The sequence below is a fragment of the Molossus molossus genome, unplaced genomic scaffold, assembly GCF_014108415.1.
Source record: "Molossus molossus isolate mMolMol1 unplaced genomic scaffold, mMolMol1.p scaffold_m16_p_4, whole genome shotgun sequence".
Classification (NCBI taxonomy): Eukaryota; Metazoa; Chordata; class Mammalia; order Chiroptera; family Molossidae; genus Molossus; species Molossus molossus.
In genome coordinates this window covers 49,419,105-49,433,945 of record NW_023425377.1, presented here as the reverse complement: position 1 = coordinate 49,433,945, position 14,841 = coordinate 49,419,105, and the positions used below count along the sequence as shown (strand labels likewise).

At 38.8% G+C, this 14,841-nt stretch overlaps 1 pseudogene; it reads left to right on the top strand.

Annotated features, from left to right (window-relative positions):
- Window positions 1–6,388: 6,388 nt before the first annotated feature.
- LOC118643766 lies at window positions 6,389–7,341 on the top strand (annotated as a pseudogene).
- The last annotated feature ends 7,500 nt before the right edge of the window (window positions 7,342–14,841 follow it).

Sequence of the window (14,841 nt, the reverse complement as noted above, 5' to 3'; positions counted from 1 at the left end):
GACGGAAAACTTCCCTAAACTGGCGAAGGAAAAAGTCACACAAGTCCAAGAAACTCAGAGAGTCCCAAACAAGATGAACACCAAAAGACCCACAACTAGACACATCATAATAAAAATGGCAAACATTAAAGACAAAGCAAGAATCTTAAGGGAAGCAAGAGAAAAACAGAAAGTTACCTACAAGGAAGCTCCCATTAGATTGCCTGCTGATTTCTCAATAGAAACACTGCAGGCCAGCCTGGCCGGTGTGGCTCAGTGGTTGAACGTCAACCCATGCACCAAAAGGTCACCAGTTCTATTCCCAGTCAGGGCACATGCCCAGGTTGTGGGCCCAATCCCCAGTGGGGAGGCATGCAGGAGGCAACCAATCACTGTTTCTATCTCTCTCTAAGATAAATAAGAAAAAATTTTTTAAAAATACACTGCAGACTAGAAGAGAGTGGCTTAAAGTGTACAAAGTTATGCAAAGCAAGGGTCTGAATCCAAGACTACTCTATTCAGCAAGGCTATCATTCAAAATTGAAGGTGAAATAAAGAGCTTTACAGATAAAAAATAAAATAAAAAACTAAAGGAATTTACCAGCACTGCAAGAAATGCTAAAGAATAAGAAACAGAGAGAGAGAGAAAGGAACACAGGCATAAAATAAAAATGGCAACTAATAACTATCAATACTGACCTTAAATGTAAATGGCTTAAATACCCCAATCAAAAGACATAGGGTAGCTGATTGGATAAGAAAATACAACCCATACATATGCTCTCTAGAAGAGACCCACCTCACAACAAATGACTGATACAGGATGAAAGTGAAGGGATTTAAAACATGTTCCACCCTGGCCGGTTTGGCTCAGCAGTTAGAGCATCAGCCTGCAGTTCAGAGAGACCCAGGTTTGGTTCCTGCTAAGGGCACGTACCTTGGTTGCAGTTTGTCCCTGGCCCTGATTGAGTCATGTGGGTGGCAGCCACTAGATGTGTTCCTTTCACATCGATGTTTCTCTCTCTCTCTCTCTCTCTCTCTCTCTCTCCCCCTCCCTCCCTCTCTCCCTCCCACTCTATCTGAACAAAAAATGGAAAAGTCCTCGGGTGAGGATAAAAAAAAAAAAATTTCCAAGCAAATGGAAATTTTAAAAAAGCTGGTGTAGCAATACTTATATCTGACAAGATAGACTTCAAAACAGGGGCCACATGCCCTGGCCGGTTTGGCTCAGCGGTTAAAGCATCGGCCTGCGGTCCAGAGAGACCGGGGTTTGGTTCCTGCTAAGGGCACGTACCTCGGTTGCAGTTTGTCCCCGGCCCTGGTTGGGTTGTGTGGGTGGCAGCCACTCGATGTGTCCCTTTCATGTCGATGTTTCTCTCTCTCTCTCCCTCCTGCTCTGTCTGAACAAAAAATGGAAAAATGTCCTCGGGTGAGGATGAAAAAAAAAAAAAAAACAGGGACCACAATAAGAGACAAAGAAGGTCACCACATAATATTGAAAGGATCAATCCACTGAGAGGATATAACCCTAGTAAACATAACAGTTTGAGGACAATCCCCTAAGGAGTGGGGAGCTGAGAGAGGGATGAACAACAGAATTTATATGCATGTAGGCATGAACAGTGGACATGGACAACAATCGGGGGAAGGGGCAGGGAGGGAAGGGGGAGGGGGGAAACACTGGGGGAAAAAAGGAGAATCATTTGTAACAAAAATTAATCAATAAAAAAAAAAACATATTCCCATCAAATATGGGAGCACCAAAATATATTTTAAAACTTTTGGAGGACTTCAAGGAAGAGATCCATAGCAATACATTCATAGTGGGTGACATTAACACCCCACTGACACCACTGGATAGATCTTCTAAACAAAAAATTAACAGGGACACATAGTCCTTAAATGACCAACTCGATCAGCTGAACTTAATGGATATTTACAGAGCATTTCACCCCAAAGTTTCAAAATATACATTCTTCTCAAGTGCACATGGGACATTCTCAAAAAAAGATCACATATTAGGACACAAAGTAAGTCTCAACAAATTCAAGAAGATTGAAATCATATCAAGCATCTTCTCAGATCACAATAGCATGAAACTAGAATTCAATTACAACAAAAACATTTAAACACTTGGAGGCTAAATAGCATGTTATTAAACAACAAATGGGTTACCAAAAAGATCAAGGAAGAAATTTAAAAATTCCTGGAAACCAATGATAACAAACACACAACAACACAAAATCTATGGAACGTAGCCATAGCAGTCCTGAGAGGGAAGTCCATAGCACTCCAGGCTTACCTCAAGAAAAAAGAAAAATTCCTAGTTGATGCTCTAACCCTACATCTTAAAGAACTAAAAAGTAAACAAAAAGAAAAGCCCAAGCAAATAAAAAGAAAAAAATAGTAAAGGTCAGAGAAAAAATAAATGACAGAGACTAAAAAAAAAATTCAAAACATCAATAAAACAAAAAGTTACTTATTTGAAAACATAGACAAGATTGATGGACCTTTAGCTAGACTCACCAAGAAACAAAAATAAAAGAACCGAATAAACAAAATCAGAAATGAAAGAAAAGAAGTAATAACTTACACCACAGAAATAAAAAGGAACATCAAAACATAAATTCCATTTACCATCACTGCAAAAAATAAGACACCTAGGAATAAACTTAACCAAATAAGTAAAGGACCTCTTCACAGGAAACCACAGGTCATTGAAAAAAGAAATAGAGGAAGATATAAAAAAGTGGAAGCACATACCTTGTTCATAGATTAGAAGAATTAGCATTAATAAAATGCCCATACTACCCAAAGCAATCTATAGATTCAATGCAATCCCCATCAAAATACCACTGACATACTTCATGGAACTAGAACAAATATTCCAAAAGTTTATATGGAACCAAAATAGATCTCAAATAGCCACAGCAATCTTGAAAAAGAACAAAGTAGGAGGGATCACAATACCGAATATCAGGTTATACTACAAAGCCTTGTAACTCAAAACAGCCTGGTACTGGCACAAGAACAGGCAGATAGATCAATGGAACAGAATAGAGAACCCAGAAATTGACCCAAGACATTATGCTCAATTAGTATTTGACAAAGGTGGCAAGAGCATACATTTCAGTAAAGACTCTTTATTAAATGGTGCTGGGAAAGTTGGACAGCTACCTGCAAAATAATAAAACTAGATCACAAACTTACACCATACACAAGAATAAACTCAAAATAGATAAAATACTTGAATGTGACTCATGAATTCATAAAAATCTTAGAAGAAAATGTAGGCAACATAATTTCAGACATCAAATGCAGTAGAATTTTCACTGATACAACACCTAAGGCAAGAGAAACAAAGAAAAAAAATGAACACATGGGACTACATCAAACTAAAAAGCTTCTGCAGAGCAAAAGAAACAACCATCAAAATGGAAAGAGATCCCACTATATGGAAGAGCATAATTGCCAGTGATACATCAGATAAAGGGTTAATTTCTAAAATATATAGAGTACTCACACAACAAAAGGAAGACAAAGAATACAATTTTCAAATGAACAGAGGACCTAAATAGACACATCTCCAAAAAGGACATACAAATGGCATACAAACAAATGAAAAAATGTTCAATGTCACTAATCATCAGAGAGATGCAAATTAAAACAACTATGAAGTATCACCTCACACCTGCCAGAATGGCTGCTATCAACAAATCATCAAACAACAAGTGCTGGCAAGGGTATGGAGAAAAGGCGACTCTAATACACTGCTGGTGAGAATGCAGACTGGTGTAGCCACTGTGAAAAATAATATGGTGTTTCTTCAAAAAATTAAAAATTGATCTGCATTTGACCCAGTGATCCCACTTCTAGGAATATACCCTAAGAAGCTTGAAACACCAGTCAGAAAAAATATATGTACCCCTATGTTCGTTCATAACAGCACTATTTACAATTACTGTCATCTGGAAACAGCCCAAGTGTCCATCAGTAGATGAGTAGATAAAAAATCTGTGGTACATATACACAATGGAATACTATGCAGCTATAAGAAAGAAAGATCTCTTATCCTTTGAGATGACATAGAATGACCGAGAGAGCATTATGCTAAGCAAAATAAGCCAATCAGAGAAAGACATATACCACATGATCTCACTTATTTGTGGAATATAATGAACAAAACAAGCTGATGAACAAAATAGACCCAGAGACATAGAAAGAAGTCCGGTTTAGACTGACAGACCTCAGAGAAGGGGGTTGGGGGAGGATGGATGAGACAAACCAAAGAACTTATATGCATGTATACATAACCAATGGACATAGACAACAATGCTGGGAGGGTAGAGGGATTGATGGGGAGGAGGGTGTCGGGGTGGAGAGATAAACATCTGTTACAAAAATAAATTAATAAAAATTGAAAAAAAAGGATAAACAATCCAATAAAAAATTGGGTGAGGACATGAAGAGACATTTCTAAAATAATAATAATAATAATAATAATAATAATATAGATGGCCAACAGACATATGAAAGGATGCTCATCATTAATCATCAGGGAAATTAAAATCAAAACTATAATGAGATATAACCTCACACCTGTCAGAATGGCTACTATAAAAAAGTCAACAAATACCAATTTGGCAAGGATATGGAGAAAAGGAAACCCTCAGACGCACTGTTGATGGGACTGAAAATTGGTGTGGCCACTAAAGAAAACAATATTGAGATTCCGCACAAAACTAAAAATAGAACTGTGACCCAGAAATTCCACTTCTGGTTATTTATCTGAAGAAAACAACAACACTAATTCACAAAGACACATGCAGCCTTATGTTCATTGCAGCATTATTTACAGTAGCCTAAATATGGAAGCAATCTAGGTGTTCATTGAGAGATGAATGATGAAGATGTGAGATATATATATATGTGTGTGTGTGTGTGTGTGTGTGTGCGCGCGCGCGCGCATGTGAAACACAATAGAATATTGCTCAGCAATAAAAAGAATTAAATCCTGCCATTTGAAAAATGATAGATGGGTCTGAAACCAAATATGAAAAGGTCCAGCTGCCTGCCAATACCAGAGTCAAATAGGTTGAATCTCTTTGGTGTGTTTATTAATCAGATAGCTGGCAATTTGAGAGAGTGGCAGGTGTAACACCCTGAAAAGACCACTCTGACATTTCATTTCAAACAAATTCTTACATGGAGTTAGGGGGTTAGAGGGTGGGAAAAGTCTAAAGATCGTGAGTTCCCAGAGTCTGCCTTCTATCATTGTCCTTGCAAAAACTAGTCCCAGAAAGATTAGCCTGGAACACTATCTCCCTTCAGATAGGTCCTCCTTGATCTATGCTTAAAATATATTTTCTTTTGAGTGATAGGCTCTTCTGGGCTCTAGGGCTGCCTAATCTCCAGGGCCTATTCTTCCTCTTGCAATATATCCTACAGTTTCCCAGGATCTGTAAGAAAATCTCTTCTTTATAGCAAGTAACTATTAAACAACTGTGATTATGTGCCCTTCCCTTATCAGACCTAGAGGGTATTATGCTAAGTGAAATAAGATAGGCAAGAAAGACAGATACTGCATGATTTCATTTATATGTGGAATTCAAAATGAAACAAACAGAATGAAAGAAAACAGTCTCATAGAAACAAAGAACAAAATGATGATTGCCAGAGGGAAGGATGGGTGAAAAATATAAAGGGGGAATATAATTGAGTAATAGTGTGATAAGTTGGCACAGTTACAGGTGGTTACTAGACTTAGTGTGGTGAACACATCATAAGGTATATAAATGTTGAGTCACTATATTGTACACCTGAAACTAATTTAACATTGTATACCGACAGTAATTTAATAAGAAAGAAAATATAAATGAGCTCCACATGTATACTACACCAAAATTTAAGAGCTGAAACTATAAAACTTGTAGAAAAAGCATAGGATTTAATATGTGACCTTTGACTCAGTAGATATTTCTTAAATATAAAACAACAAAAATTAAATACAAAGAAAATTACCAATAGGCTGGACTTCATCAAATTAAAAACATTTGCTCCTTAAAAGAAATTGTTATGAAAATGGAAAGGTAAGCCATAGATGGAAAGAATATATTTGCAAAACTTATATATGATAAAAGGCTTATAACTAGAATATATAAAGGACTCATAACAACACTTAGAAAAAATAGAAGACAACCAGCCCAAATAAAAAATATGCAAAATATAAGAACAGACACCTTTACAAAAAGATATATAGGTAGAAAATAAGCATATGAAAGTATGCTCAACATCATGAATTGTTAAGAAATGTAGAGCTAAACTGAGGTCACAGGGAGGCAGCCTGGCATCCTAGCGAGTACCTGTGCTGAGCCAGGTGGAACTGAGCTGAAGCTGGGCATGTGGGAAGATGCTAAGGTCCTGGCCTTGTGCTGGTCCCACAGGTCCCAGGAAGGGGGAGTACCAGGTACTCTCCATCCAAAGCCACATGGTCTGCTGCAGGCAACCCAGTAGCCACATTACTGCTGCAGGTTTTGGGGTTTGAGATCCTTGTTGTAAACTATCAGTTTTCAAACCACACAGGCTACTCACACTAGAAGGGTGATATCAAATGAACATAATGAGCTTAACAAGGTCTGAAGTTGAATAACTCAAATAAATATGACCATGTGCTCATGGGGTATATGAGGGACAAGTCCTTCCTGGCCTTGTTGGTGGACATCATGTGGGAGCAGAAGCACAGAACTTTGGCTGACCAGTGATGGGTGACAGTTGGAATGGTGAAGGCTCTGTGTATGTTCCAGAGGTTCTTCTTCCTGTTTATAAAGAAAAAGTTGTGCCGGCTATAGACATTATAATTCCCAATCAGTTGGGGGCTGAGTTACTGAGTGACAGAAAGACCCACAGCCAGGATAAAGGGTTAGCAGTGATAGACAAGTTGCACTTGATGGGCCCCCTACATCAACACCATGGTTATCACTAGCTCCAACCTGCCCTCCCTGTGGGATAGCGACTCTCTGATTTTGCTGGAGAGCTAGGGGATCCAAGCACCTTGACTGCTCTGTGATGATGGAGCACATCTGCATGAACATGCACAAGGTGGATACCATCTTTGAGGGCACTGGGGACCTCTCCGTCACCATGCTCTAGGCTTGGACACACAAGCACCCCAACAATCTCAAGGTAGCCTGTGAGAAGACTGTGTCAGCTATGTACCATATTCTGCAGTAGACCATCAAGTGTGCAAAAGGCCAGTTGGGAAGAGGACAAAAGCCCAGCCCAGACCAAGTAAAGGTGAGGAGGGTCCAGAGCAAAAGGAACGTCTAAAAAGGAGAGATTGTTGTCAAGGCCATGGTGCTGTGAGGACCTCATGATCCCACCTCCCAACACACAGCATGTGGGTGTCTTCATATTCATCCTTGTGAAAAATGTAACATCTGCCTTAGAGCTGTGACCAAACTCGATTTTTTTCTTTCATGAATATCCAGCATCAATTGGTCTCAAGTTTGAAAAATGTGCCAGAAATTTGTAATTTGGAAACCCGTTCCCTTCCCCCCACCCTACTCCTATCCCTAAGGCTCCTGGGCCTCCCTGAAAAACCAGCTCTGTGGTCATCCTCCCAAGTTGTCCTTCCCAGCTTGGAGCAAGGAGGAGCTACATGGTGGGTAGGGCCACTATCCTGGAGAGTCACATGTGCTCCCAGTGTTGACTATCCTCAATCCACATGGGCTAGGTCTAGGCGGGCCTGTGTCTGTGCAGCACTGAGAACCAGTTCAGTGTTGATAATCATTTGCATCCCCCAAAATTATGCCAAATACCTTTATTGTCATTCTGATCTTTCCCTCTTAGTTCTTGCTTCAAGATTTTTAAAAGTTTATCTTTATTGTAGAAAGTATTACAGATGTACCCTCTTTTTCCCCCATTGTCCCAGTCCGCCCCCCTCCTACTCCTCCCATACTGCCCCAGGCCTTCACCACACTATAGTCTGTGTCCATGGGTTATACATATATGCATATAGGTCTTGTTTTGTTTTGTTTTTTTTCATTAGTATTTTGACATTTTAACTGCAAGGCAAATACAATTCCTTAATTCCCCTTACAAAGACAATGCATTTTTCATGAAAGTTCCATGATTATTTTAATTAAAAACTCTTTCTTTTGAAAGTTAAAATAACTTCAGCCTAAAATTATTTCTTTAAATACATTAACTCATCAGAGCAAAAATGTAATACTAGCCTGGGTCTACATTACAAATAATGTTTAATGTACCTTTGATGATTTATAATGGATTTTCTAATTAACCAGTATTGCCAAATACTTGGTACAGCATACACATACAGTGATACCTCGGTTCTCGAACATAATTCGTTCCAGGAGGACGGTCGAGAACGAAATTGTTCGAGAACCGAAGCAATGAAACCCAATAGGAAATAATGGAAACTGGATTAATTCGTTCCAAGCCCCAGAAAATGCCTATTTACTGGCCTAATTTGTATATAATATGTAGAAAAACATAAGTCTCAACAAGAAATAAAAGTGTACAGTATGTCTAAGGGTTAAATTCAGTGTAAAGCGTGACTCTCTCCACAAAGCGTGACTCTCTCTCTGCACTCACACTGATGACGCAAGCAAGGCGCGCTGGGCCGAATGAACGCCATTCGGCTCAACTCGGCTCATCTCGGAAGTTCGAGTTCCAAATATTTGTTCAAATTCCAAGACAAAAGTTTCTCGAATCTCCTGGTCGAATACCGATTTGGTCGAAATCCGAGGCGTTCGAGAACCGAGGTATCACTGTATCATTAACAAGATGAAGAAAACTGAAGCTTAATTCCATTTTATAGGTACATAAACTTGGGTCAACCATCTTCTGCCAATCAATCTTGACCTAAAGTCAGAACTCTTGTTATCATGAGAAAGTAAGGTCATTCATGTTTCATTGGTAAAAATTTGGATCTCACAGGTCTTGGCCTAGAGAATTATTCCTAGATGTACTATCAACTAACTGTGTCACACCAGGCAAGTAAACTACTGTTTATTATATTAGCTTCCTAGTTCTGATACTTTTTTTTCTTTTGCAATTTTTATTATTTTTGTTACAGAGGTATCTCCTTTTCTCCCCCTACACACCCTCCTCCCAATCCTGCCCTCCCCCTAGCATTATTGTCTATGTCCATTGGTTATACATACATATATATAAGTTCCTTTGTTTATCTCATCTGCGCCCCCACCCCCACCCCTCATCCTCTGAAGTTTGTCCATCTGAGCCATACTCCTTTCTATATCTCTGGGTCTATTTTTGTTCATCATCTTTTTTTGTCCCTTATACTCCACAAATAAGTGAGATCATGTTGTATTTGTCTTTCTCTGATTGGCTTATTTCACTTAGCACAATTCTCTTCAGGTACCTCCATGTCGTCTCAAAGGATAAGAGACCTTTCTTTCTTACAGCTGCATAGTGTTTTGTTGTGTAAATGTACCACAGCTTTTTTACCTACTCATCTATTGATGGACATTTGTGCTGTTTCCAGATCTTAGTGATTGTAAATAGTGCTTCTATGAACAGAGGGGTAGATATATCTTTCTGATTGGCATTTCAGGCTTCTTAGGATATATTCCTAGAAGTGAAATCACTGGGTCAAATGGCAGTTTAATTTTTAATTTTTTGAGATAACACCATATTGATTTCCATAGTGGTTGCACCAGTCTGCATTCCCACCAACAGTGTACTAAATGAAGAAAACTGAAGCTTAATTCCATTTTATAAGTACTTGCCAGCACTTGTTGTTTGATGATTTGTTGATGGCAGCCATTCTGGCAGGTGTGAGGTGATACCTCATAGTCATGTTAATTTGCATCTCTCGGACGATTAGTGATGTTGAACATTTTTTCATATGTCTCTTGGACATTTGTATGTCCTTTTTGGAGGGCTCTATATTTAGGTCCTCTGCCCTTTTTTTTTTTTTTGAGGATATATTTTCCATTTATCTTTAGGTAGAGGGGAGAGGGATGGGGGAAGAAGGGAAGAGAGAGAAACATCGATGTGAGAGAGACACATCAATTGGTTGCTTCCCGCACGACCCGGACCAGGGCCATGGACAAACAACAACCAAGGTACATGCCTGTAACCAGAATCAAACCCGCGACTCTTTTGTCCACGGGCCAACGCTCTAACCACTAGGCAAAACTGGCTAGGGCATCTGCCCATTTTTTTTAATTCAGTTCTTTGTCTTCCTTTTGTTGAGTTGTATGAGCACTCTATATATTTTGGAAATTAACCCCTTATATGATGTGTTGTTGGCAATTATGCTCTCCCATGTAGTGGGTTCCCTTTCCATTTTGATGCTTTTTTTTTTTTGCTGTGCAGAAGCCTTTTAGTTTGATGTAGTCCCATGTACTAATTTTTTCCTTTATTTCTCTTGCCTTAGGCATTGTATCAGTAAAAATTCTGCTGTGTGTGATGTCTGAAATTTTGTTGCCTACATTTTCTTCTAGGATTTTTATGAATTCACAAGTCACATTTAAGTCTTTTATCCATTTTGAGTTTATTCTTGTGTATGGTGATCTAGTTTCTTTCTTTCTTTTTTTTTTCCCCCCGCAGGTAGCTGTCCAATTTTCCCAGCACCATTTAATAATGAGGCTGTCTTTACTGAATTGTATGCTTTTGCCTCCTTTGTGAAATATTAATTGAGCATAAGGTCTTGGTCAATTTCTGGGTTCTCTGTTCCATTTTATTAATCTATATGCCTGTTCTTGCACCAGTACCAGGCTTTTTTTATTATTACAATGGCTTTGTAGTATAACCTGATATTTGGTATTGTGATCCCTCCAACTTTGTCCTTCTTTTTCAAGATTGCTGTGGCTATTCAGGGTCTTTTTTCATTCCATATAAACTTTTGGAGTATTTGTTCTAGTTCCATGAAATATGTTGTTGGTATTTTAATGGGGATTGCATTGAATCTACAGATTGCCAAACTCATTTATTAAATCTAGTAGATTTTTTGATGGAGTCTTTAGTGTTTTTTATGTACAATATCATCTTATCTGCAAATGATGACAGTTTCACTTCCTCCTTTCCAATTTGGATCCCTTTTATTTTTTCTTCATCTCTAATTGCTGTGGCTAAGACTTTCAGTACTATGTTGAGTCTTCTCTTTTTTTTTTTTTTTGGTAATTCTAGCTAAGGGTTTGTCAATTTTCTTTATCTTTTCAAAGAAACAATTCTTGATTTCATTGATCTTTTCTATTGTCTTTCTGGTTTCTATTTCATTTATTTCTGCTCAAATCTTTCTTATTTCCTCCCTTCTACTAAGTTTAGGTTTTGTTTGTGAGTTGTGAAGTTAAATTGTTTATTTGATATTTTTCTTAGTTCTTGATGTAGGTGTTGATCTATATAAACTTCCCTCTCAGTACAGCTTTTGCTGCATCCCATATGTTTTGGTATGTTGTATTTCTATTTTAATTTGTCTCAAGGTATTTTAAATTTCTTTTTTGAAATATTTTTTGACTCATTGGTTTTTCAGTAGCATGTTTTTTTATCTCCTTATACTTGTGAATTTTCCATTTTTCTTCTTGTAATTAATTTCTAGTTTCATATCACTGTGGTTAGAAAATATGTTTAATATTATTTCAATCTTCTTAAATTAACTAAGACTTGTTTTCTGACTTAACATATCATATATTCTGGAGAATGTTCCACATGCACTTGGGAAGAATGTATATTTTGTTTCTTTTGAATGAAATGTTTTGTAAATGTCTGTTAAGTACATTTGATATAATATATTATTTACGGCCTATGTTTCCTTATTGATTTTCTGTCTCTCTAATGACCTTTCCAATAACAAAAAATGGGTATTAATTTCCCTACTGTTAATGTATTGCTGTCTATTTAACTCTTTAGGTTAATATTTGCTTTATATATTTAAGTGCTCCCATGTTGAGTGCATAAATATTTACACATGCTCCTGTTAGATCGACCACTTTATTATTATGTAATGACATTCTCTGTCTCATAAGTTTTTTGTTTAAAGTCTATAGTGTCCCATATTAGTATAGCCACCCACCTTTATTTGAGTTTTCATTTACATGAAAGTTTTTTCAAAACTTTTACTTTCTTTATTTTAACTTATTGTTATTGTTGAATATTTACAGATGTCCCCCACCTTTTCTCCCATTCACCCCCCTCCTGTCTTCCCAAGCCTATTGTTTATAAGTTCTTTGGCTTATCTTTTCCCTCCCCCCCGCCACCCCTTTCATCAGTCTAAGAATCACTTTGTACTTAATCCCTTCACCTTTATAACCCATTCCCACAAACTCCCTCCTGTCTGGCAACCAAAAAAAAAAAAGTTCTCTGTATCTGTGAGTCTGTTTCTGGCCTGCAAAGTTTCTTTGGGAAATCAGCTGACAGTCTAATGAGAGTTCCCATGTAGGTAACTAACTGCATTTCTCTTGCTGCTTTTAAGATTCTCTCTTTGTCTTTAACCATTTGTATTTTGATTACGATGTATCTTGGTGTGGGGCTCTTTGGGTTCATCTTGTTTAGGACACTCTGTGCTTCCTGAACTTGTATGTCTATTACCTTTACCAAGTTAGGGAAGTTTTCTGTTATTATATTTTCAAATAGGTTTTCAATTTCTTGCTCTCTCTCTTCTCCTTCTGACACCCCTTTGATGCTAATGTTGGTACACTTGAAGTTGTCCCAAAGACTCCTTACACTATCCTCATTTTTTTTATCCTTTTTCTTTTTTTGCTTCCTTATATTCCAAATTGATGGTTTGCTGCTAACTCTATGATGTATTCCCTGTAAATTATTCTTTATTTCAGTTAACACATCTTTCCTTTCTGACTGGTCCTTTATTATGCTCTTGAAGTCCTCACTAAGTTTCTTGAGCATCCTTATAACCTGTGTTTTGAATTATGCGTCTGTTAGATTGTTTATCTCCTTTTTTTTTTTTTTTTTAGCTCTTGTCCTGAAGTTTTGCTTTGTTCTTTCATTTGGGACATGTTTCTTTGTCTCCTCATTTTGACTGCCTCCCTATGTTTGTTTCTATGTATTAGGCAGAGTTGCTATGTCTCCTAGGCTTCACAGGGTGGCCTATTGTAGTAGATACCCGGTAGGATCCAGTGGCACAGACTTCTTGATCATTCTAGCTGGGCCCTTGGGGTGCACCTCTGATGTGGACTGTATATCCTTCTGTTGTATTTGAGTCTTGATTGCTGTTGGCACATCAATGGGAGGTATTTACTCAGGCTTATCAGCTGAAAGAACTGGCTGTACCCACTTACCACTGATGTCTGACCACCTTGGAGGATTAGCTGTTCAGGGGTCCACCACACAGAGCAGGTCTTACTTCAGTAGAGTTCTTGTACCCCCTTATTCTACTCCTTAAATGTGTTATTTGTGGAATTAGTTAGGTTGTGGTGCTTCAAGGTGGTCTGAAGCTGTGCACTGGGTGTGCCAACTCTGGAACAAGATCAGCCACTGCCTGTGTTATACCTGGGGCCCCCCGGCATAAGCTACAAAGTAATCTGCAGATGGAGCTTCTTGTGCTGAGCTTGGAGGTGCCCAGGCAAAGCCAAATTGTGAACTAAGGCTGGCTGCTTCTAGTGCCAGGCCTGGGGCCACTTAGTGAGACCAGAGTTTAGGAAAATCTGAAGCAGGAGTCAAAACATGCCAATTCTTATGACAAAACCACTGGAAACAGCTTGGGTATGCCCAAAAGTTGGGTGGGGCAGTTTCTCAGGGAATCACCAGGATAGGGCAAACAGTGTGAGCCAGGATGCTGGAATCCCAGATATGGAACCTGTCTGCCAGCCCTGTGGGGGAAGGGCTGACCAGAGGAGCAACCGCCTCTGTCAGCACAGCTGTCCATCTGTCCCTGAGAAAGCTGCCTCTCCAGCTCTACCCCCAATGCCATATAACCCAATTCTTCCTCATAAGTCTCTGGTGTATTTCAAGCTGCCTCCCTCATGTTGAAGCCTAGAGAGAGTGAGTCTGAATAAGTTCTTGAATGGACCCTTTACGGAGAACTGCCCAAGACTCCAGCAGCCTCAGCCTCCCTCAGCCTTAATTCCCACTGGTTTTTACAGCCAAAAGTTAAGGGGACTTCTCTTCTTGGCACTGGAACCCTAAGCTGAGGGACCCGGTGTGGGATAGGGACACCTCACCCCTCAGGAAGGACCTTCACAGCCAAGGTATCCCTCCTGGTATTTTACCCACCACATGTGGGTGTCAGACCAGCCCATTTGTACCTCCACCCTTCCTACCAGTCTCAATATGGCTTCTTTATTTTATAGTTGTAGGACTTCCCTTCAGCTCAATTTCAGGTGGTTCTGAATGATAGTTGTATCATAGTTTAGTTGTAATTTTGATGTGGTTGTGGGAGGAAACAAGTACCATGTTTACCTACACTGCCATATTCCAAAACTTTCACTTTGACTCTGTGTGTTATATCTGAAGTGAGTCTCTTATAGACAGCATACAGATGGGTCTTGCTTTTTTTCTTTATTGTTGAGAGTTTTGCAGATGTGTTCCCTCTTTCCCCCTTCTACTGGTCTCCTTCCTTCTCAGTTCCCACCCCATCCCAGGCTTTCACCACCCTATTGTCTGTGTCTGTGGGTAATGCATGTATGCATGTAAGTTCTTTGGTTAACCTCTTCCTGCCCCTCTCCTTCCCTCTGAGACTTGTCAGTCTGTTCCATGTTTCCATGCCTCAAGTTTTATTTTATTCATCAAATTATTTTGGTCATTAGATTCCACATATAAGTAAGATCATATGATATTTGTCTTTCTCTGACTGGCTTATTTCACTTAGCATAATACTCTCCAGGTCCCTCCAGTATGTCTCAAAGGGTAAGAGATCCTTCT